At 41.2% G+C, this 26,397-nt stretch overlaps 1 protein-coding gene across 1 annotated transcript in view; it reads right to left on the bottom strand.

Annotated features, from left to right (window-relative positions):
- Window positions 1-26,397, bottom strand: part of clmpa (CXADR like membrane protein a) — a 358,126-nt gene that overhangs the window by 31,058 nt on the left and 300,671 nt on the right. The window lies entirely within an intron of this gene.

The raw sequence follows: 26,397 nt of genomic DNA, 5'->3' as shown, positions 1-26,397 counted from the left end.
ATCAATGATCCGTAACACAAACAATTAGACCCTTGACACACACAATGGCGCCATATGGAACTATGCGGGAGTGTGACGTCAATGGAAAACTATCTATAGGCAGTAAACTCCAGTCGAGAACTTTTTCGACTTGTGTGAAGCCAAACAGGAAAAAATGTGCTTAGTTAAGGCGGGGGGTAATAGGTTAAACAAACATACTGTAAAATGATTATTTTTTAGTAGCTAATGTTGAATGTTTAGACTCTGTACAGCTGGTCTGTGCAGAGTTGGTGTATTATTCATGAAATTATCTTATGATCTTTGTGCTCAAACCTGTTGCTTTGTCTGGATTTGTTGTGAAGAATGTTGTCTTTGTGTGTGTCTTTACTCACTGCAAATTAACTCCCTCGCTAGGAAGACAATAAATTATCTACTACTACTAAAATTAATTACATGAGGGTTATTTGCAAAACAAGCTTCACAGCTTTTCTCAACCCTGATTGGCAGTGTTTACAGCTTCACTTGCTAAATCCTGTTAAAACTCATGATACTCATGATCAGATGCTTTTTTTTTTTTTTTTTTTACTTTTGCTCCACTTGAACGCTCCAACAAATGAAAACTGAACCATAGAACATTTCCTTTATGTATTAATTAGCATTACTCAAGAATATTGTGGAATGTTTTACAGTTATGTATACATACAGGCATAGAGATGTTATAATTTCATTAAAATCAACATTTCAAAGTCATGTTTGTGCTCCTATCTTATTTAATATGCAAAACAAACGTCTAGCAGGTGGCTGATGATTAATAATGGTATGGCACAAAATGACCACTGATTACATCTCCATTTAATAATACGGGCTTATTGCAACTGCTTGATAACGTGTAGGAAGGCAAAATGCAGTGGATTTAATTAGCATTAGTTAAACACCCTCTAAAGTAAAAACTATTTGCACAACTTCAAACATCTTTGCTCCTTCTCTGTTAGGCGGATAAATATTGCAGGGGAGAAATTAAATCTAAAAAAATCCCAGCTTCACCATTCAGCTCTTGCCAGAGTAGAGTTGCCAAAAGACTTTCTCAAATTTCTGACTTACAAATAATGATGACTTACAAATGGGTGTTTTGACTTAGTATTTAACGTCTTAACCTCCACCTGAACCACCTGAACCGAGCACATTTTCTCCAGTTTGGCTTCATCCAAAACCTAAAAGCTTGAAAATAAGCATCAAAATATTGGCGAAAATGAGGATGAGAATGCAGCAAAAAACGGGCAAAAACAAGGTGAAAACATGACAAAAAAAGCAATGAACCAAACTGGAAAAAATGCACTCGGTTCAGGGGGGGTAAGAAGCTGTAGATAAGCATTTAATGTACAACTAATGATACAACTAATCGCTTAATCGACAATTAATCGATTATTATAATAGTTGTCAACTGTATCTTAGTAATCCAAATCGTTTTCTGGTTTACAGACACAAATACAGAAAGACAATGGCATGATGATTTTGCATTTTTGATGAAAAACGACTTTGTTTTCAAACTTTGGGTGTGTAGTGATTTGTACGTTATACATTTCATAAATGATCTGTCTGTGCCTGAGGACAATTATCCAATCAGAAAGCAGAAATAACTCCATTCTTATTGCTGACAGTTCCTATACGTTTGTTAAGTGTGACGTCACGACTTCTGGGTACTAGCAAATGGGCATATATGCGAGAAAAAAAACATTAAAAACTCTCTCAACAATCAATATTTCTGAAACTCAGCGGAGAGTTACTGAACCTTCTTATTTCTCAGACTCATTAGCCAAAAATGCCGCACCTACTGCTAAAAAAGTAATATTTACTAAAGTCGCGGAACTTCCGGGGTTAGCGTAGCTGCTGCGCCGTTAGCGCCGCTAACCGGGAAGTACCGATTTGGTAAATATTACTTTTATGGCAGTAGGTACAGCATTTTTGGCTAATGGGCCTGATAAATAAGTATGTTTAGTAACTCTCTGTTGAGTTTCAGAAATAATTGTGGTATTTAAGAGCTTTTTGTGGTTTCTTGCACATCTGCGAACCCTGTGACGTCACCACCAGCAAACGTGTAGTGTTAAACCAGTTTGGAAATAAACTTCCTCAATTACACCTCTGCCCCTGATAAAGTCCCAGTCAGTGCCAGTGCAGCCTCCGGTCATTAAAGCTTTGAACTCTGGAGGTTCTTAGCTTTCAAATGAGGAATGGCCTGTTTACAGGAACTGTAGTGACTTTTTCAAAGCACTAGGAACCTTCTACAAACATTCACTTTAATTTTAATTAAAGCCAAGCGATTATTTGTAAAAAAAAATAATCAGCAGATTAATCGATGCAGCCCTAATTTAGTGGCTGTTTGAGCGCAGAAGACAAGTGACCTAATCCAACAGACTTTATTTACTCAAGCAGAATTAAGCTGGTGTTTATCCCCCGCTAGTTTTCGTCAATACGTATTATGACCTGGATTTGCACATTTTAGAGCTGAGGCACCGACAGTTGAGTGAAACTCTGTGCAGCTGGATTTTTGGAATCTTAACTGCAGACACTAAAGTGAAGCAAAAAAATATATATATATTATCTACTGACCCACGATCCTAGGTCACATGAAGTACCTTAAAAGTTTCTTCAGTTTCATGCCGACATGTTGAGACCGCCCGCCTGTGACATCGAACGTTTCTCTGACTCCAGCAGGGAAAGGTGTGTCTTGATTTCCCATTAGGCATCACTGCCGCAATATGTCTAGGGGTGGTCAGGCCCGAGTAGAATCCTAATATGGCCATAACAACAAAACAATCAATGGAGCTTTTATTTATTTCACGAGTCTATATGTTGGGAGGAGACTGGAGAGGCGATGCAAGTGTTGTTTGGTGGAAATTTGAGCTTGAGAAAAGCAGCATGAATTACCATTAAAGGAGATATAGTGAGTTTTAAACGATGCTATAACGTTGTTCCAGCATCAAAAACATACCTGGCGTAGTAATTCACTACAATCACGCAGTTTTTAGTAATCCTCATGTAATCATGTTTAATTTGGCTGTTTCTTCTTCTCTTTTTCTTCTGTACTATTGTGTAATTTCCATAATCCAACATTATAAGGGTTCTTAGCCGTTCTGTGCTCATAGTGTTTTCATCAGGCCGAATTGAAGCTGCTAACTATACTGTAAGTTGAAACAGAAAGTTAGCTTTTAAGTTATTCCCACAGCTGCCAGCAGGAGGAGCCCCAGGTAAAGTCTTCACCAGCTCTAGCGACAGTATTCCATTGTTACTATTATGTTCTTACAAAGACATTATTTCAAATTACAAAACATCAAATATCAATGCTTAGGCCCAAAATAATGTTTTTATGTCTACATTCGAAGCTAGGTTCTGGCTAAGACAAGTTCAGAGTAATTTTCTCTTCAGTTTGGTGCTTTATGTCAGGTGGGACTTGGATCAACTGGAGTGTTGGCCAGAGTATCCATCTTACCCACTTTAACTTCTACAAGATAAGCCTGTTTCTCTAAAAACTTTAGAAGCACTAATACTTTCCCGTTGGTCGATTTAATTTAGTTAGTTTCGCTTTATTGTCAATTCTACCATATGTAAAGCACACATAGGAGAATCAAAATTACATTATTTACCAATATCAAACAACATGTGTCAGCAGGTCTAAGCCAGCCACAGTTGATCTGTTGACTGCCCTCTCTCATTTGTTACATTTCCATTCTTCCAACTTTCTTTTGCACCTGATACAAGTCTCTCCTCTTCCACTGCCCCCATTTAGTGCACATTTGAGTTTTGAGAAAGATTGCAGATTTACTAGTCTTGTTGTTGCTTCAATTACTGCTTCCCAGACTGATCTGCAATCTCATTTCCCTCTACGTCTTTATAAGCAGGTACTCACATCAATCAACATGAAATAAACATTAGCAATCAAACAAGCCTACATAAAGTCTCATACATTTCATTGAAAAGATAAGGCCGGCTTTGGGGTTGTAAAATGCACATAGAGATAAAAATGCTGCTAATTTGAACATATAACAAGGGCTTCTTGCTCACCATTTCCCTCTGGAGAGTTCAGAGTCATCTGGTGGATGATGCCGTCTAAGAGCCCGGCTTGCTCCATGCTGCTGCCAGCAAAAGTTTAAAGTAAATGCGGTGTCGGGCAGAGAGGGGCCTTTAAGTCTTGGCCTCACTCACAGGGTTAAGAGAGATGGGATTGTGATCCGTTGTGTGGAACTATTAGCTTCATCCTGGCCTCAGAGCGCAGATGGCGGGGTGCACTTCATTCTCCATTTGGCCTCGGAATGGGAGCTGGAAGAGGGCTGGCTACAGCGGCAAGATATAAAAGAGAAGGCACCATCTCCTCACACTCTGACATGGCACAAGTATTCAAAGCCAAGGAAGAGGACTCTAATGTTACACTGCAAAGAGGGGATAGCTGATCTAGTTATAATTAGGAATATATATCTTGATTTGAAGAGTATATTTTTGGTTCAAAACAGCCACAGTCGCATATCTGAAATTGTTTCCAAACTTCCAGAACATGCCTGCAAACAGCATCAAGTCCACTATTGCTGTGTATACGATGGCAAGCCACTGTCCCATCCCTTTGAGCTCCTTCCATCAGGGAAGAGATCCAGACTTTCCTGAGCCAAGAAAAATGTGTACAGGAATTATTTTGTGCCCTGTGCCATCAGGGAGCTGAATAAGTCTGTTCCATTCCTTTTCTATTCATGAGGTGAATCTGCTGCTGTTGTGTCAGGAAACAACAGATTCTAATATGGACTCTATGTATTATCATAGCACTGTATAATATTTTTGTCATCTGTTTAGAGATTGATTTTGATATTCCAATGAACTGTGTCTGGGTCTCTTCTGTGATTGGCTTAAGTGCTGACTCCTCCTGTTTCACATGAAGGCGATCACAAATCCTCAGAGAAACCAAGTGCTAACTTAACTGTCTGATAACGCGCTTTGTAGTACTGCTTATCCAGAGGATCCATGTCTGGGTTTGTCCAGAACAAGTTCAACCAGCTTTGTAGTATAGCCTTTAGATGTCCTGGCATTGTCATCTTGGAATTTGCCCAAGCCATCAGGGAAGAAGAAGTCTGTTGATGGAATAACATGGTAATTTAGGATGTTCAGGATCACAGTTATTATTAGTGCATTCTTATCATCTGACTAGAAACTACAAGCAACCAAGAAGTGTGAACAAACTCCACCCACTAAGAAAGCGTTCTTAGAAACCAAACTGCAAGAAATGCCCTTGTATGTGACATAAAATTTGCTTTAAGGACAACCCCCTAAAAGTACAAAAGATAGCACAGTGAGGCTGTTAAATTACACATACAGTTTGTGGGAAAGTGACATCTCAAGGGCCAAGACTTCCCCGAAAAAGACATTCTGATTGTCATTGTGACTTTTGTGTAAGGTCAAATATGAGCCAGTGCACTGGGCTCAATGAAATTAAAGGGCATCGTCCATGTCTTGCATGCGCACGATGGAAACACCTTTGTACGTAATCGCAGGACGCTGCATTACCAAAGAAAGCAACGCACAGCTCAAAAGTAACAAGTATTCAATTGGAAAGTGAAGGAGAGGCAGATGGAGCGGGTAATTGTAGAGTCACTCAGCAGACTGTGACATGTAATGGGATTAGAATGTGATTTTTCCCCACGGGCAATAATCTTAGCTTTTTCATATATTATTCCTCTCAACAGCACATCACAGAGAACCTATCCATGACAACCACTACGTCACTGGTCAAAAAAGGACATTGGCGTCTCTACTTCTACTACGCCTCTTCTGAGAGCAGCTGAGAAGGTCATCAGTTTCCCCTCTCCCTTACTCCATCCCTCTCACCTTCTAAAGCCTTCAGAATCATGAGTGCTCCCACACACCCATCCCACAGTCTCTTTGGAGTCTTCGGGCCAGGTTCAGACTTCAAAAACGATTGCAACAATGTTTCCCCCCATAGACAAAACTGTACAATTCTATGCAGTACTTCTGAAGTACAGCTTATATGAATGATATTTACAAACTGGACTTGTTTGGAGCAAAAACATTTAAAGAACCGTGTCACTCCCACTTGATATTGTCAAGGTATGTATCTGCACTTTCTCCTCACACCAATAAAAGGTCAATGCAGTATAAAAATACAAATATTAGGAGGCTGTGGAGGATGGAGAGAAGCTTCTGTGTCTGTAGGCGAACAGTATTCTCTGGGAACTCTGGGAATGATCGCCCCCCTCTGGAGAAGATTATAGCTACATACATCCATAATGTCCACCTATTTTGATCAGTGTGGACCTGTTATTAAAATATCCATGGTAATAACTATACCCAAAAGTAAAATCTGAAAGGGCTTTCTTACAGTAGTGTTGATGATAAGGGCTATTATCCCACGACATTTCTCCACTTCCTAAACTCCAAAACAAATTTCATAAAAATGTGAAACACGGCATGTATAGAGGAAAAGCATATATATCCATTTGAAACGTTTCATTATATTATGAGCAAGAATACAAGTTTTTGATAATTTGTTGTTTCATGTTGAAATAAGGCTTTTTATGCAAAAATTGCATTTTTCCGTTTGTTGATGTTTTTTAGTGTTTTGAAGTAGCTTTTGGATAAAGCAGCACTATTTGTATATTGTTGGTGCCATATCAACTTATTTCGATGCAATAAAGTAAGAAAGAATGCATTTTAAGAGCACAGACTTTCAAATTCTCCTTGATCTGGCCTATGTCAATCTAACATCACTGTCCTGCAGAAAGGTATGAATGGAATTGTGATACAAACAATCTCATGATACCTGTTCAGAGGTTACTCATGGTTATTTCAGGAGTATTAACAAAGTAAATGGACTAACTTGTGGATAAAGTCATCTTCAGTTCGTCTTCTTTGACTGTAGCCATTTTCGGTACAGGACACATTGTCCTCCTGGCAATAAGCATCAAACAAACCCATGAGTTAATATTCTATCCACGACCATTTTAAACTTGTGTATGCTAAACATTTTCCCAGCAGGCTCACAAGAACCTTCAGTGGCCGCTATCTGAAGGTGGGACTCTGGAATGAATTTATATGAAGCGAAAATATACAGTTGCAATATGAACGTGTTTGACTCTCAGCCTTTTGCAGGTTGTGCTAAACTCCATGAACCACTGCTGAGAACAATACATTTTGACTATTTAGTATTTAGTTTAGTTTATTCATTTCTTTATCATTATTTGCTTATTTGTTTTGCATTTGATAGACATAAATGTCTCTGTACATTATAATTGTCTTGTTCACCTGCAGGGTCTTAGCCTGGCTAACACCAGACTAAAATCACAAGTGATATTTAGTCTGGGGACCACCAATTCATTTTCTCGTAGGAGAGGTGTGGTTTACGATCGTCCATACTCGTTTATTGGGCGATACGAAAAAAAAAAAAAAGTCTCATGCGTCTGCACGTAGCCATGGCCAATCGTATGATCGTATGAGATGACGTATGACGCACCCGCTGTAAACTTTTGAGCTAAATTATTTAGAACAAGGTCTAAAGCTTGATCAAAAAATACCATCGTGTCTGCTGCTGTCACGTTGGATCCGTAAATAAACTTTTTTTTTAATTATCCGTAAATAAACTACAAGCTTCGATATATCGAATAGCGCGTCATCGTCTTGCCGTCCCTCCTCGCTCTGTGATTGGTTCCCAAATCCACCGGAGATTTCGGCCATGGTCCCCAGGCTGTTGTGCAGTTCGAAATAATTTGAGCGCACACAGCAGCCTGGAGTTAGCCAGGTTAGCAGGGTCTGACCCCTGAGGTGAAAACAAGAAAACAATGCTGAGATTATTAGCTAGTTTTTTTTTCCCATACCCATCCCTTTGTTTTAATGTTAGTAAAACTAAGAGTAAAGGAAAGATGACATTTTGTCCGTGAGTGAACCGGACACTTCCAGGAAGTAACTTCAGCTTTGCGGTGGCTGGTTTCCTTATTTATTCACAAATATTGCAATGCTCGTTTTCCATGTCTAACACAAAAGAGATGACCGAGATGACACTGTAGTCCATATATGGTCATTTCCTTTCTGAGAGACAAAAGGTGGGAGAAATATGCAGACCCATGCACAGAAGTTACAAAACTTTAGGGCACATTTTCTCCACTAGTTCCAGACTCTTGTTGTTTTCTAGCAAACACAGACTTAAATAGGGCAAAAATGACAAGAACATTTTTCATTTTTGATGGAAATACTTTGTGGAAAAAAAGTATCTCCATCAAAAATGAAAAAAGTTAAGGTCTGTAGTGTTTTCCAATCAGAAATCAGAATTTGGCACAAAAAGCCTCCAAAAACACTCACTTTAAGTTAACTCCATCAACATGACCTCAAGCGGCGCCGCTTTAGCCTTATGTGATTAAAATAAAGGAAAAAATAAAATGTTCATACACCATTCGCAGCCAAGCGATTAACCATAAAAATAATTGGTAGTTGCAGCCCTAGAGTGAAACAAAACTTACATCACAATTGCCATTCCTAACCCGAATCATAACCCTAATCCCTGACTCTAAACCTAACCCCTGATGGAGGGGACGGCAAGTAACAGGTTAACACATGGTCCTTATGAGAAGATGCATCATGGGAAAAAGAAAAATCTCCGATATCAAACTCATATATCACAGTCCCACATTCACCAAACGCCAAATTAACCCTGCTGCTGCTCGCCGACAAAGCATATTTATCTGATCTATTTGCCAAAAGCGAGTGTCCGGGCCCATCAGATAAACGGGGGGGCTCCAAACCCAATTAGATGTTGGGTTTGTGAAGGATGAAAGGCACTCTCGGCAATGGTTGCGAACTATCACGTGTGCCCGCCTCCTCCGCAAAAACAATGGCTGAATTAGTGCGGGCTGTTGGGACTTGACCCATTTGCGGAGCGTGCACCTGCCCACGATCGCTGGGGTTTACCGGAGTTTGAGGCAGACGAGCGGGCGCGTGAGGTAGAGCGATACGACGGGCTGAAGTGGATGGCCTGGCCTAATGAGTGGACACGTGTCATGGGAGCAACAGGGAGCTTATGAAAACTACAAGAGAATAGGACGTATGGGAAACAAACGGCCGTCCCTAATGATGCCTGTGGGCCTTTTCAGAAATGATTGAAACTAGGACACGATCTGCACCATGGTCTTCTCCGGTTTGAAAACATCTTTGCCCGGCCCTGCACTGCACAAACTCTGAAACCAAGTGAGGGGATCTCGGACCGAAAGGGAGATGAGTTGTTTTAAGTGTCACGGCGGTTTTGCATCAAGAGTAGCTTTATTTATGGTGCGCAGAGGCAACTGACGCGGAAGGACTCTCAAAGTCAAAGCTTCAATACAGTGTCTACATTGCCACAAGCTCTATATTCTCACTCAACAAATGAGCGCAGGAAAACGAGGCAGTCAAAAGCATTACCGACAGGAAGAGGCCGACAGATGTAAGTGCTATGAAAAGAGATGGATTAATTGATAAACCTTTGGGAAATATCTCCCCCCGATGGTGAAGTGTCTGGAATGGAAAGGGGAAACAACCGTTTTCATTGATTTGACATGAGCAGTTACTAGAGAACATGATAAATACCTGAGATTGGCTGAAAGTGATAAAGTATTTAGCTATCATACAGTACATGGTTTAAAACACAAGTTCCTCATTGACACACGTTTGCTCAGTCTACGGTCCGTCCACTCTGATATTATGCCAATATTGCAAGGACAACTGACCTGGATACGCTAAGGTTAGCTGCATGAATAAATGAAAACCACAGAGGTCTCAAAATCACAAAATGTGGATATCTTCCTCCTGACCTTTGACCTTTCAAATAGAGTTTCAAGGTACAAGAAGACGATGGACATCCAGATTGTTTCCGACAGAGAAATGAGATTTTCAGTAGCTACATGCCACATTAGGATACTGTCATTTATATACAGCAGCGTATCCCAACCTGGGAAATCAAAAGGTATAAAGCTGTAAAATGTTGGTAAATACAGTCAAGTACAAGGCTCCTGGTCAAAGTTTTTGATAACTACACCTTATTTAGCCTTAAAAAGGATGAATTAACTGTTGATTCATTGTGAACAATTCACTAATTAAGTGTATTAAAAAGTGCAACCAGAAACTCCAGTAATTTTCTCTAAATGTGTTGAAATATAATTTTGGCACTAACTCTCCAGGGTGAACTCCGCCTCTTCTTTTGTTGCACTGCCAGTCTTCGAAGCACAAGTAGATTTCTGCCATCTTTGTTACATAAAAGTAGCTCAGAGGGAATATTGGAATCTTTATTTATGTAGTTTGAATTTTGATCATATTTTAAAGAAAACTAATGTTTGCAACAAATGCAGATTTAGTGCTGTCCCGAATCACGGTCTAAATAATTAGATAACATTACAAATAGTATTGTCCTGAAAATTATTGTAGCTATGTAGTTAGCTATGTACTTAAGTAGTTAATTATCAAGAGCTGAATTACCGCTGAGCACCACCAAGTCAAATTCTGATTTAGGCCCAGTTTGACTTTGACATGTTTGGTTTACACATACGTATCCTGTTTCAACAATATAATTGAAAACATAAACTGGAACAGAGGGAAAAAGGCTGTGGAAACAACAGTTGAACTCAATATTGGGAGAGAGAGAGAGAGTGACAAATTACCATATCCAAACACATAATCAGAGCAAAGAAGTGGGAATACATCATCAGAAAGTGAATTACTCTCTAAAACCAGCTCGTTCAAATATCGAGTTACACAGATTAACTGGGCTACGTGGGGATGCTTGAGGCGCTAATCAAATGTCATTCCCCAAAAAAAACATATTACAACAACAAGTAAGGATTTATGCACTCTCTGATGAGTGTCATTAAAGTGGAAATGGAAAATTAACTTTTGGTGCCAACAAAGACCATGATCTTTTTTCTTTTCTTTTTTTTTTTTTTTGACTGGCCGACATGACAGTGGGCGAAGAGTGGGGAGAGACATTGAGCAAACTGTTCGGAGTAGGAGTGGAAACCACTATGTACAGTAATGCAATATGCTGTACAGCAGATCCGTGGGAAGATATTTTAGTTAGGGGGTGCTGAGGGACAAAATTTACCATATCTGTGCATATTTCCTATTTATTAATATTGCCTGCAGTTCGCAAACTATCCACCAGGGGGTGCTGCAGCGCCCTCAGCACCCTGGGTTCCCACGGCCTTGCTGTACAGCAACTCCCAGGCCAATCAATACTTCTTTGAAATTACATTTTGAATCAATATGTCATTTCCAAAATGGTCGAACGGTAGGTGCGCCATTTATTTTTTTACGGTCTGTGTTTGAAACATGATCTACCTTCAATGATCGAAGTGTCTTGTACAAGGACGTATTGGTCTTACCGGGGATTAAATTACCAATCTTTGGGTTTGTAGGCGAATGCAATAACACTGTAGCCGGACCCTAAACGGCTAATTCTTCAATCACTACATATAATAGTCCCGGACCATATTGTGAACTATATTTACCTTATTCCGGAAGTTTGTGTGGTCGCCGCCAGAATTGTGCCCCCTTTTATCCTATCTGTTAACATGGGACTGTCCACATAAAATCAGAGAAACGGTGCAGGGTTGACTCTGTTGGAGCAAATGAACATTGGACATTTTACACACATCAATCTCCATTTAAATGAACGGGCTTCACTAGACCGGAAGTGTCAATACAACGGAAGTGCCGAGACAAGGCAAAAAGAGGCAAAAGTGGGCGGGGCGGAATAAGGTGATTGATGAAGACGGCAATCCAGGTATTTATATTTCTATGTTTAGTTGTATAAAGCATAAAATACAAAAGCTACGAAGCCTCAAAGCTGCATTATAGTCAACAAGGAACTGCCTTTCTAACCCGTTGTTCCGGATTGTCACGTGGTTCATGACGTTGTGCCGTCTTACGCACCAGCCAGAATATGATGAAGGAAAAAAAAACATACATACGTCGCTCCGGAGTATAAGACGCACATTGACGGTTAACTACAGGGAGCATAAACAATGGACTAAATCGGTGTCTGGTATGTAAAAGTTACATAAACAGTTCAAATAACTATAGGATAAAGAACATACCAAACTCTCCATCTCACTCCAAATCACTTAATCCATTGAAGTCTTCATCCTCTGTGTCACTTCTGAAACAACCGCCTTGGCAACTACCTGGGCAGTGGGCAAGCCTCTCCCAACAGTTGTTTAAGATCTCATTTGTGAACTCGTTCCTCTAGCTGTGGCCATCTAGCTTCTAGCCCGTGCTTAGCTTTGTTTTCTTCTCTCTTATCTTCGCTTCTCGCTCATTCCAAACTTTCTTTCTGCTGCTCCATTAGCCTGCAGTGCCCTCTAGCGGCATGTGAAATTATATATTTGGTTGTTGTTTTTTAAAGTAAAGAAAATCGCATTGCCTTTTTGCGCCTCCAGTGGCGCAATAAGGGCATACGCAATATATGCCTTATATAGGGGCGCCGAAAGGACGGGGAGCCAATAAGAGAGAGAAAAAAATACTTAAATATAGTCAGCGCGCAAGGGACAGCGCCCCATGCCATCTCGGCCATATCCTCATGGCACTTGACAGCGGAGCTCCATAGCACCAAACAGCGCCCCATTGTAGAGACCTACACGGATTTCAATCCCGTTCCCGACGCCCCCCCTGCCCGCTCCCGAGTCTCCAGCGGGAGTATACTCCCCTGGATGTCCGGGGGAGCCTCATGGGTCCCGACTAGCCCCGAGTTTTTTAAAGGCCAGCGCCGAGCGCGCACCACAACGTAGTGCACCATGTTCCAAGCGCCAACACGCTGCGTAACGACACTTCAAAGGCTTTCCTCAAACCGTGCAGCTTTAAACACATTATCAAAAACATTATCAGACATGAAATGCCAAACGCAGGTTAGTGTTGAGAGAGAGCAAACGTGGCTCTTTTTTGCAGGTTAACAGCGAGTTGGCGACGGAAAGCTTACCTTCCCAGGGTGGAGTTCTGACGATGGTTTGTCTTTTTCCGCTGCGTCTCTCATAACTTTCAACAAAGTTCAGAGCAGTCTCCGTTAGTTACAGTCCATAGCATTGTCTGTGTCCCTGCAGAAGGCTTAAAACCTGTGTTTCCCACCACGGAGCACGTCACCTCTCTATAGAAATGTGATGAAACTGCGTTTCATGGCGTCTTGGTGTGCGTTGGTTTTAATGACTTATCCAAAGCGCGGCGCACGGACAGAGGGAAGTTTTGACAGGTATTGGATTGACCGGTGCCAGGAGAAAACAGTGGGTTTGACTGTAGTTCAGCTGAAGTCCGGTTAGTCAGTGCGGAGCAAAAGTTTCCCGTGAAGCTGCAGCAGCTGCGTGGGGATCTAATCTGCATCATCCCGGTGTCCACTGGCGGTGATGCGTAAAAGGCTGCACTACGTGTGTCGAGGCCTCTTTCAGACCGCACGCCGAACGCCCTTTGCGGCCGAACCACGCGGCGAGCGGCATGTATTTATACTGCCACGGAGCCGGAGCGAAGCTCATAGAGTAGTAATGGTTCATTCTAAAGCAACACTATAATAATTATAAGATAGGATACAACTGATTTGTCTCCTTAAAAAGCAAAATGTGTTAATCTAAATTTAATCTAAATTTATTACATGGAAAATGATGTGATTATTACGCCTAAAGTTGTAACTTATTCCAAGTATAAGATTGGATAGACGTGAAATTGCTTTATAAAAGGGCTTTACATGAGACAATAAGCCGAATGCCACACCGCCATTGAAATGTGTGAGCGAGTTCAAGTAGCGGAGCATGAACACTGAAGTATACTGAGCCATAACCGTGAATTATAAGGCTTACGGGCATTGGTTTAAAGGCTATAAGTCTCAAGTGACATTTTTTGCAAATATTTATGTTGTCAATATCTTGAAAGCGAGGGAAAAGTCAGGATGGCGGCTCCGTAGGCAGGAGCGGACCATAGCGGACAGGGGAATGACAGGACCTGGGATCAGCCCGACATTCACTTTTTTTTTTTTTTGTCACTTTTTAAATCATTTAAATTCATCTTAGAATCACAGGGAAAAGTTTCAAAACAGTGTTGATGTTAAATATATTGGGTACGTTTCCATCCATCAAATTACGGTCCAAATCATTGCTTTCTTCGTTGCTTTACGCTAATTATCAATACTGTTTGGTAGCCAAAAGAAATTCCATTACCCATAATGCAACGGGCGACCCGAGATGGCATTCGGCTTATTGTACATTTACCCCACACTCGGTGGTGTTCAGTTTTCCTCTGACCTCTACCATGCATTCACACACACACATCATTCATCCTGGCCTATTGCACATGGTTTCAATACTGGGAGTAAATCTGCAAAGACACGAGGAGAACATGCAAGCTCCACACAGAAAGGCCTCCTCCAGGTGAGAATCGAACCTGGACCTTCTACCTGTGAAGCTCGAGCACTAACCGCTGCACTACTATATCACATTACGATAATGTATGCTATCCTTTTTCCTTTTTTTAGTCTTCATAGTTTAATGCCCCAACCCATTGAACCTTTTGGGAGCCCACACAACTGTGCACTGCCCATCGTTTTAATCTGTCCAATTATATTTACCCAACGTGCTCCTCCACTCAGCAAAATATTTACCAGAGTTGCACCATGTTCCCGCTCCCCGTGCAGGCTGTTTGAGTAGGCAGTCATCTTGGACACGTATTTCATTATTAGACAGGAGAACAGCTTGGAAAATGCCTGGGCCAAGTGATTCTCCTATCTGTAATACTCGCATTAGCCAGGGGAAGTCTGAGCTTGGCTGCATTTGCATACAGGCAGAGAAATGTGCGACGCGGCGCTTATGGCATATTGATGGAGACTAATGCCCAGCTTTATGAAGACGAACTCTGAAACAATAAGCCATCACTCGGGGTAATTGATCGTTTGTAACAAATCTATACGCCGTTTCATTCCTCCTGGCAAGAATGGCGACGTCTCATTAAGGACTGCACAATCTATTTGGAGGTTATTAAAAGTAGATAAGGTGGAAGGAAAAGAGGCAACACTTCGTCGACCTGGGACAGAACTTTGCCAAAGACGTAAGTTATTTTGCTTCTGTGTTTTGACATTTGATTGTCTTTGATTTTCTTTTCTGTTTTGTGTATTGGGACTCACTGTGGCCACGATACCTAGAGTGTAGGTCAACTGTTGAATCCTGGCTCCATCTGGCACAGACTGTCATTGTGTCCTAGGGCAAGACACTTCACCCACTGCCTCTGGTGAATGCAGTGGGTAAGGACAGCGGATGGGGGTGGAGGGCTGACATTGCTGCGATAGATACAGACTCTGGAATCTCCCATATATGGTCATGTTTGAAGCAGTTGAGGGGGAAAACAAAGAGAAGAAAAATCTAAACTTTCTATAATGACTCCAAAACTGCTTTAACAAATGCTGAATTATGAATATAGTTTTCTACCCAATAAAGATACAAAGACATGGAGAGGAGCAAAGTGGTTCAACAGCCCATAAATACAAAAAATAACGTGCAATCATGCTATCGTGCTAATCATGCTACATGCTAACGCTTGCTACGACTGCCGTTTTTTCGCTTCTACTGAACAATCTGCTGTGGAAAAAACATCCATGTGGACCCGATTTAGACTTGGCTTTATTTGTGTGTGATAAACACACATTTTGCCAGAAAACAGCTAAAAAGAGTGAAAAATTGTGTTTCTCAAAACATACTTCCTTCCCCCTCGGTGAGGCCACGCCTGTTGTATGACGAGATGCCGTCTGTATCTATACCACCCTCTAATGGCCAAGGGTGACTCCAGAGGATTCAATATTGCATAGAAACCAATGGACTTTACACTTCTCAAAAACAACTTAAAAGCCTGGCTCTAAAAACTTTTATTGTTTCTGAAAAAACAGTTGATTCCCGTAACAACGATTACGATTGCCTTGGAGCACAGTGGAGGATTGTTGCTGCTTAGTCCGCCTCACGGGGGTGGAGTTTCCCACCTTTTTGTAGTCTTTTATGGAACATGCTCTGTGGAAGGAGATTGAGCAGCCATCATTCTCTCTTGAATGGAGTAATTAATGTGAATTGGGAGGAGTGATCACAACGAGAGGTCTATCCATATCAAGTCTATGGGTGAATGTAGTGTGTGAGGAAGTGGTTGTTGGCGATTTGAGATTGGCAGCCTCTTTTTGATACCTGGTTTAGCACCACAAAGAGCATGACATTTAAAATGAACACTGATAAAATCCTCCTCTGCAACAGGTCCTTCAATTTTAGGAGACTTTACCTAGGGACTTATCTTCAGATCTTGAGCCAGGGTCTCGTTCACAGCTGTGGGAATTAGGCATGTTGCACATTTTACATTTTAAGGGAACACCATCACTGGAACATCCACAAACACTCTGCAAAAGAGTCATGAAAAATGTAAAAAGTCATTAAAAAAGTGAATAAAAACATCGCGCGCCATCCACTTACTTGTTTTAAGAAAATATTGTGTCTATGACGTTTTATATGTGGGCTGCTGAATATGAATTAGTATGATTTGTAGAGTTTTAAATAGTCAATAGGACAAAAGAAGTTTTTGTTTGCAAAAACAGAACCTTTGAAAAGAATCCATGACTAATTTTCTCTTTGTGTAGAAGTGTGGGGGGTTAGACCTTTTTTAGTGCTGTAAAAATATTGAGTGGCGCTTCCTTCATCTAATCCACATGGTTTTTACTTTGAAAATGTCACCTGTAGAGCAACACAAATCCAAAAGTAAGTAAGTTTGTTTTTGCTCAAAAACTCCTCAATTATTTAAACATCAGCTCAATCTATTTGCATATCGTAATTTACTTTCAAAAGAGCTCTAATTTATATTAAAAAATAAATAGATGCGGCTTTTTCTCCTTTGATTAAACTCATCCGGAATCCCATTTGCATACTGAACTTTACTCAGAGGCTAATGTTGGCTTTAATTAAAGACATGATCCACTGCACTATTTTAATCAGTGGAGGAAATTGGTTTAGTCTGGACTCGTCCATGGCCCTATATTGTTTTGGACATATCCACACGGAGTTTGATTTGGGTGACCTTAAGGCTGATTTTATGTTTTCAAAGCAGCGATACAGGCCATGTTTTTCGAGGTTCTTACCCAAAAAAAAAGCTGACGAGTCGGAGCAGCGACATAATTAAACCTCTGATCACCTTTATTTAATTATTTGCTTGTCTTTTGTGCGTCTCCCATGTGTGAAATGAAGAGAAATGTTTGGAGCTGTGGTAAAGTTCAGTCAGGTGTGCGATTCTGTCGCCATGAAATTGTTCTCACTGGTGACAAACTCATTCGGATTTTTCCTTTGTCTTTCTTCTGCAAGTTTTCACACGCCATTGTTCAGCCTTCTCTCCCCCTGTTCTACCACTTTTGTACCACTAGATGGAGCCATGTAACCTTGTGATTGTCATTATTTCTGCTACAGATGGACCACACATGGTAGGATTGAATGTTTTTGTGATTACTACTTCATTTGAAAGGAAAATGCCTCAGGTGAATATTATTTTAATTTCGCATAAGTGGCACAGGAAGAGGCAGAATTGCATATTCCGTATTCGTTTGTTCATTTACATGTCTTTATTCTGGCTTCTTTGCTGCAGGACAATCCACTGATGCTCTCCTTGTGCCCCCTGACTTTGCGTTTGAGCATATGATTCATGCGGTGGTCTTGCATACACCCCATGCACGAACTCTCCGAAAAACAGAAAGTGTCTGAATCTTTAAGTGTCTTTGAATCCCTTTTTAAACTCATAGAAAATGTAAAACCCTCCCCAGCTTTTGCTCAAACCCGAGACTTTTTCGACAGACGCGTTGTCATTTATTCATATTCGCGGCGCTGGATTTCAGTCTCAGCTAACCATCTGTGGATTCATCGAGGTCGCGCCGTTACGCAATGGCCTGGGCGTTTGTGGTATTCAAAACATGAGGTCAATTCGATGCGCAGGCCAGTGCTTCACAAAGTTCTTTTTGTTGTGCCAACCTAGAAATGCCAAATGTGTTATGACCCAATTACTCAGCAGACTTTGTATTTTGCACATCTGTTCCACACTTCAGTGCTTCTGACCACTTTACGCAACTTCCGAATCACATCACGCTCGTTGCACATCAAACAAACACGCTTTTTTTTTTTTTTTTTTGCTTGCTTTTGAAATGGTCTTATTCCAAAATGGACCCAGATAGCGTTCATTCCACACTGGTGAAGTGTAATTGAGGCACCAAGTTCGGCTGTTGAGCTATATCATGCTCCATCCACCATCATATTACAATATAATAACTATATTTTAAGTGCTTTATTCCATTATGTTGCCTTCTCATTTAAAACAAACACTTGAGGATTTGTTCTGTTATTTTCTTCCATGTGCATGTTTCATTAATCCTGCTTGTTTGTCCGTATCTTCAGGGATCAAGTCATGTCAGTGCTCGGATTGCCTCCACTGCACATTTCAACCACTCCAGCATCACCCAGTTTACGGATGAACCTTCACTGACAACGGCCACAAAACCTGTTCTAATTCTGTCATTGTTCTGTAGACTGTTTCGGAAACTGTTTCTCCTCTCACTGTGCAGCAGATGAGTGTCTGCCTTTGTCTAGTCTATCTAAATATCCAATTTCACTCCACTTAAGCTCCATTCCACTCCACTTTTCTTAAACCTCAGAACCCAGAAACTACCAATTGTTGTTTTCAAGGAATGCCATAAATGTCTTTTACTGCCAGTGGCCTGTGTCTAGGGCTGGACTATAATAACAAAAATTACATCTCTGACCTCTGTCCTGAACACATATAAAAGGCCCGAAAACATTAACATTTTTTCCCAATTTTTGATATTATCTTGTAGACCGGTGATTCCCAAAGTGGGGGTCGGGACCCCTCGGGGGGTTGCAAAGGCCTTGGGTGGGGGTCCCCAAATGATTTCAAGATGAAACAAACAGAAAATTGCCACTTTTTGTAGCATGTTTTTAGTGTAACAGCCTATAATTAGTGAAATCCATTCAATTTAAATTTAATTCAATAAACAGTTTAGATACATATTAGCTTGATTATAACATGTTTTTCTTCCCTAAAGTAGTTTAAGAGTCAATAACTTTATACAATGGTGGTTCTGAGTTGTTTATGTCAATTTTGGGGTCCCAGTCAAAAAGGTTTGGGAACCCCTGTTGTGGATGATATATTGCCCATCTCTGCCTGTATCACAAAAGCCTAAATAAAGCTCTGTTGTTTTTAAGGCAAGGCAAGGCAAGTTTATTTGTAGAGCACAATTCATACACAAGGCAATTCAAAGTGCTTCACAGTTGAAAACAAATAGAATCAATAAAAACATCAACATAAAATTAATCAATTACAGTAAAAGGCGAGAGTGCAGATAAAATACTTTCAGTCATATGCATTGGTAAAAAGAACTGTTTTCAGCCTGGATTTGAACATTGTCAGAGTTGAGGCTTGTCTCACATCCTCGTGAAGACTGTTCCAGATTTTAGCTGCATGAAACTGAAACGCAGCCTCACCGTGTTTATTATTGACTCTGGGAACCACCAGGAGGCCCCTCCCTGAAGTTCTCAGGGCCCGAGATGGTTCATACGGCTGTAACATGTCAGAGATGTACTTTGGAGCTAAACCATGAAAAGACTTGTACACGAGCAGAGCTGTTTTAAAGTCTATTCTCTGAGTGACAGGAAGCCAGTGCAGAGACCGGAGCACTGGACTAATATGGTCATATTTCCTGGTTCTTGTCAGGACTCGAGCAGCAGCGTTCTGGATGTACTGTAGCTGTCTGATAGCTTGTTTAGAGAGGCCAGTGAGTAGGCCGTTACAGTAGTCTAACCTGCTGGAGACAAATGCATGGATAAGTCTCTCTAAGTCTGGTTTTGACACTATTCCTCTGATCTTAGCAATGTTTTTCAGATGGTAAAAAGCTGCTGATGTTATTGCTTTGATGTGGCTGTTTAAGTTCAGGTCTGAGTCCATGATTACTCCTAGATTTCTAACCTGATTTTTTGGTTTTAGAGAGAGAGACTCAAGGTGACTGACAACACTTTGTCTTTGTGCCTGTGGGCCAAAAACAATGATCTCAGTTTTGTCTGAGTTTAGTTGGAGAAAGTTGTTTTGCATCCACAAACTGATCTGTTGGATGCAGTGACAGAGAGTATCTACAGGCCCATGTTCACCAGCCGTCAGTGACACGTAGATTTGAGTGTCATCTGCATAGTTGTGGTACGACACATTGTTGCTGTTTATTAGCTGACCCAATGGAAGCATGTACAAGTTGAATAAGAGGGGTCCCAAGATTGACCCCTGGGGGACTCCACAGGTCATAGCAATTTTGTCTGAGACACAGTTGCCAATTTCAACAAAGTACGTCCTGTCCTCGAGATAGGACTTAAACCAGTTTAGAGCAGTACCAGAGATTCCCACCCAGTTTTCTAGCCTGTGAAGTAAGATCCCGTGGTCCACTGTGTCAAAGGCAGCGCTCAGGTCCAGCAGAACTAAGACTGAGACCTTACCTGCGTTGGTGTTCATGCGGATATCATTTGTCACCTTGATCAGAGCTGTCTCAGTGCTGTGGTGGGGCCTAAAGCCTGACTGGAAAGTATCAAACACATTGTTAGACAGGAGAAAGTAAGTGAGCTGCTGATATACTACTTTCTCTAGGACTTTTCCTAAGAATGGCAGGTTTGATATGGGCCGGTAGTTGTTCATTACCTTGGCATCAAGGCTGCTCTTTTTTAGAAGAGGCTTAATGACTGCTGTTTTCAAGGCCTTTGGAAATGCTCCAGTCTGGAGTGAGATGTTAACTAACTGAGCAAGTTGTGGTAACAAGCTGGTCAGCACAGACTTCAGAAATCTAGTGGGTAATTCATCAAGGCAGCATGTACATGAACTCAGACCAGAGATAACCTCTTCGATTGTTTTGTCAGTAACAGGTGTGAAATGTGTCAGCTCAAGGTGTTTATCTGGTGGCAGAGTTTCTTTTTGTGTTGTGGAATTTATGGCATTTTTAATGCTTTGGACTTTGTCATAGAAAAATATTGCAAACTCATTACACTTAGATGTCGAGATTAGTTCTAGGGGCAGTGAAACTGGAGGGTTAGTTAATCTGTTTACTGTGGAAAACAGAACACGAGAATTGTTTCTGCAGTTTGCAATGATTTTAGAGAAGTACTTCTCCCTTGCTCCACGCAAAATCTGGTTGAACACACAAAGCACTTCTTTGTAAACCTCAAAATGAACCTGGAGCTTTGACTTGCGCCATTTCCGTTCGGCTTTTCGGCACTCCCTTTTCTGTGCCCTGACCGAAACTTCACTTCTCCAAGGTGCCTTTTGCCTATTGTTAACCATTTTAACCTTGACAGGAGCAATAGTATCCAAAACATTTAAGACCCTTGATGTGTAAGAGTCCAACAGATTATCAACATTTGAACATGGGGCATTTTCAAATCTGATCATCTCCATAAACTGTGTCTTCGTTTTATCATTTATGTGTCTTCTTTGAATAACTCCAGGCCCGACCACTGGTTTAGGTGTAACACACAGGTCAAAGAAGACACAAAAATGATCAGATAATGCAACATTAACAACATTCACATTTGATATATTAACACCTTTTGTAATAACTAGATCTAGAGTGTGGCCTTTGTTGTGAGTCGCCTCACTCACGTGCTGAGTTAAACCAAACATTTCAAGGACAGCACTGAGTTCTTTTGCATGCCTGTCGTTGGTCACATCCACATGCACATTAAAATCACCTGAAATGACTAAACAATCGAAATCAATGCATATAAATGACAGTAATTGAGTAAAATCTTCAATAAAACAGTTCTGTGGTGGTTTGTAAATAGTCATATAAAGTATGGAAGATTGTTTTATCTCAATTTTGAATGACACATACTCAAACGATGGAAAAACCCCAAATGACAATTTTTGCAGGAGTAAATTGTCCTTGAATATGGCACAAACACCCCCACCCCTCTGGTTTTGGCGTGTTTCAGACACAAAATTGAAGTGAGATGGACTACACTCAATCAAAACTGCATTACCAGTGTTTTTGTCTAGCCATGTTTCAGTTAAAAACATAAAATCTAGATTATGAGAGGAAATAAAACTATTTATTAAAAAGGACTTGTTTTTTAGCGATCTGACATTGAGTACAGCATGTTTGAGATTTATCTGTGTTTGAGTGGGTGGAATCTTTTTGCAGGGGACATGGATTAGATTTCTTTGATTGGACGGTCTGACTGTCCCTCTCTTATCTAATCTATGTTGTTTGACAGTATTAATTGTCTTGTAAGAACACACACCCTCTATGGACCTCTGGTTGGTTTTGAGTTTGCTATGTATGGTAGCAACGCAGAGGCCCCTAATGTCCTAGACAGCAGCAGTGAAGCTGCTGGAGATAACAGCTGTGGGCGCCGGTGGTGGGGGCCGAGCTGGGGAGACCTTGGTTTGTGAAAAAGGCAGAGGTGGGAGAGGGGCATGATGCTTCTTTGGGGATGGAAGCCTTGGTCTTGACGCAATTGGAGTGAGGGGAGTCATTTTAGTCCCATGTTTGATCAAGTTTTCAAGATGGTTGGAAAATCCCATAGGTGACTCTGGGGATGGGAACAATTCAGAAAAGTCTCTGGAGGGTGTAGATGTAGTAGTCGGGCTCAAGGCCTGTGGTGGAGTAAGAGAAAGTGCTCCTTCGGCTGAATCGTTTGATATAGGTGCAGGTGGTGCTGAAGCTGAGCTTTTCCCCGGAGATGCAGGTGGTGATGCTGCTATTGTTGAAACGCTTTCTGGAGATGCGGGTGGTGCTGGTGCAGCTAAATCCTTAACTGCTGCTGAGTCTATAGGTGCAGATGGTGCTGCTGTGGCTGAATCCTTAAATGTGGCTGATTCCATAGGTGCAGGTGGTGCTGCTATGGCTGAAACCATTACTGCAGCTGAGTCCTTTACTGCAGGTGCAGATGACGCAGCTGCGACTGTATCATTTATTGGTGGTGCAGTTGAGGCCTTTGCTGCTGAGCCAGGAGCTCTTCTCATGCTCCTCTCGGCTCTCCCTTGTAGCTCAGGCCTCCTCTGATTTTGCAGAGCGTGGAGGAGATTTTCCGTCAGTCGTCTCACTCCACCTCTGCTCAAGTGAGGCCCATTTCCTCTAAACAGGTCATCACGTTGCCAGAACAGATTAAAGTTCTCTATGAAATACAGTCCTCTCGGCTCACAGACGTTGGACAGCCATGTATTCAACTGAAATAGCCGGGAGAATTTGTTTATTCTCCCATCGATGTTTGGGATGGGTCCACTGATGAACATTTGTATTGTCTCTTTATCCAGACAATCAAGTCTCTCAAAAAGTTTATTGAACTTTTCTTTCAGGGCTTCATGTTACACTATTAACATGGAAGCAATAATCCTAATCAGTGCATTGTGGTCCACCATATTTTGATTCTCTGTCTTACAAAGCTGTGAAGGTGCACATTATGAATAATCAGCAAGTTTGGGGGGTATTGTGAGAGCTAGAATAAGTTGAGGCAGCAGTTTAATGGTTTGAAAATGAGCAACATCTTCTTTTGTGACTTAAAGGTTGTAGGGGAGACCGGGTATGGTTGTAACATGGGGAGAGTTGTAAACACCACCAATTTCACCACTCATGGGTCTAATGATCATATCACTGTTTACCCACTTCCTCCCTGATCCCACATGGTGGTTGTCAAGGCTGTAAACAGGTGCATGCAGATTCTTTTACTATATTTTGTTTAGAGCTTATGCTATTGCACCTAAAACCATATGACTTACATGAGATTAAATTGTGGTTTCCCTTGCTAATCTCAAAGCAGTTTGCTCATACAGCTAACTAAACAATGGCTGACAGGGGTGGGTTCTAACATAACCATCCCCTTACATGCAACCAATGACACTTTCTTGATTTTAATACTTTTACAAAATGCCTTGGCAGTGGAAAAGAAAGACTGACAGAGGAGTGCCTTCAAATGTTAAAAAAAAAAAAAATCTGGTGAGGTCACAAACAAGGGCAAGTCAGTCAGATCAGTTGCAAGGACGCATGGGCAGATACTGTAAAACACTGCAGAAGCTAAGAGAACAGGGCTCCTGTGATCTTCCCAGTGTTGGTTATTGGAGCATCAACAAATCATCAAGTATTCTCTGAGGTGCAGGAGGAAGTGTCGGCTATTTGACTCAGGCAGCAGGACCTGTATTATGGACTGACTGCACCTGAGGTTAAGCACATGACAGGATAGATAGAGAGAGAGAGAGATATCATTATTTGATTTCACTAAACCTTCTTTTGAAGCACATGACGTGGCCTCTTTATTAACTCTGAGTTATCTTCTTGAACGCCGACTGTAACAAGTGAATTTCTCCTTTGTGAGTCAATAAAGGTTTATCTTATCTCTGTTTTTATTTCTTTTATCTAACTATTACAACTTACCCCATCATCCCCGGTAGTGGAGTAGGTTAACAAAGGAATACCCTGTATTTGACATTAACTCACGAGGTCTGTGATATTCTTGCAGGGGCTTGTATTGGTGCCATCTGTAGTTAACAAATGTGGGTACTTTGTATGAAGGTTTGAGAACTCTAGCTCAGAAATTCAGTGAGTTACAGGTGCTGAAGCAAAAAGTGTTACAACCATACCCAGTCTCCCTAAGTAAAAACAGCATAATTCAATATTACTGGTCGTTTCATGTTGATGTCATCAGGCATTTGGGCTTAGTTTGCTCCTCCTATTGGTCACCTCGAGAATCGTTTTCATTAAGGTGCCTGTTGTTATTTTTATATACAAAAAAAAATAAAATCAGTGGCTAACATGGCTCTCATCTGAGTAATATACCGGCCATAACCGCTGCGATACAAAATAATCTCTTTCAGATTATCACAAGACATGTTTACTCTAGAATCTTGTTGATTAGAATCCCTCAACCTTTCAATCCTCTTTGGCGCTTCCGCGGGCTGTTTCGTAATCCAGCGTGGCATCGGCAAATCCAGTGTCCAATGACTGACACGGAACAGTTTTTTTTTTAAGGGGAAACCTGCTGTTAATACTGTAGTAATCTGCCAAAATGTGATGAATGTATGCTGGGGCCAGGCCAAGTGAGGGGAGTAGCAGCTTCCTCTAATCATACCAGTGTAATAAAGGAAAAAAACTGAATACAGCTCCACATGAAACAGTCGTTCAGCTCTACAAATTCACAGTCCAGTCCTTCATTTGCTAAAAGAACCCTGAAGCTACGCAATTAAAAAATATATATAACAAAAACTATTTAGGGAACGTTTCTGTTAACTGAAACTGTGTAAAGATTGGGTGTCAAAAATAAATATATATACCCACCTTTGAATCTGTGATGTCAAAAGAACTAGACTTACTTAACAGGGCTGGGTACTGTAATTTATTTTTCTTTTTAGATAGCAGTACTTAATCGATGCTTGTTATTTTTTTATACCTGTACTAAAACATTTGGCAACAAGAACCATAAAACAGAACAACAATATTAACGTATTCCATATAAGATGTGCTTATTTTTTTGGACCTAACAGGCATAAAACATTCTTTTTTTTAAATATAAAATATATAATGTGGCCATACCGCCTATGCTATGCCCAATCCCGTCAGACCTTGGAAGCTAAGCAGGGAACGGCCTGGTCGGTACTTGGATGGGAGACCGTTTAGGAACACCAGGAAGCCTAGCGAATGTAATGCGTGAATGAGTGAGTGGTGGTGGTCGGAGGGGCCGATGGCGCAGACTGGTTGCCTCGCTTCCGTCAGTCTACCCCAGGGCAGCTGTGGCTACAATAGTAGCTTACCACCACCGAGTATGGAGTGAATGAATAGTGCAATGTAAAGCGTCTTTGAGTGTCCAGAAAAGCGCTATATAAAACCAATGCATTATTATTATTAATGCATTATAAAAGGAAAGAAAAATCTTTTCATTCTGATGCCAGTATTAGCTCAACTTTTTTTCCATAACGGTACCCAGCCCAAATTCTTAAGTAAAAGTACTGATTCTTATACTAATACTGATACTGAGAGCTTTATTTGTTTAGTTGTTAATCCTGAGCCGATGCGACTGAGCCGTGCCACCACTGTGGGCCAACCTGACCAGCATGTTCTTTGAGATCAGGGAACTGTAGCACCCGGAGGAAACCTGACTGGCTGCCTTCAGTTTCCTCTGATCCTCTGAAACGGTGCAGCGCCTCCTCGGTTTGTCCCTGTTTCAGACCGTGGTGTCCTGCACTGGTCAGCTCCTCCTCCTCCTCCTTGTTCTTCCTCCTGAACAGCTCCCTCGGCGCCACAACAGTCTTTCACCATCTCCTGGGAAGAGCTTAGCCGTTCATCTGTTTTATTCTCCAGTGAACGTCCATTAGCCAGAACAATAGTCGGAT

The sequence above is a fragment of the Gobius niger genome, assembly GCF_951799975.1.
Source record: "Gobius niger genome assembly, chromosome: 11".
NCBI classification, from domain to species: domain Eukaryota; kingdom Metazoa; phylum Chordata; class Actinopteri; order Gobiiformes; family Gobiidae; genus Gobius; species Gobius niger.
Note: the sequence above shows the minus strand (reverse complement) of the source record. Positions and strands in the feature narration are given on the sequence as shown.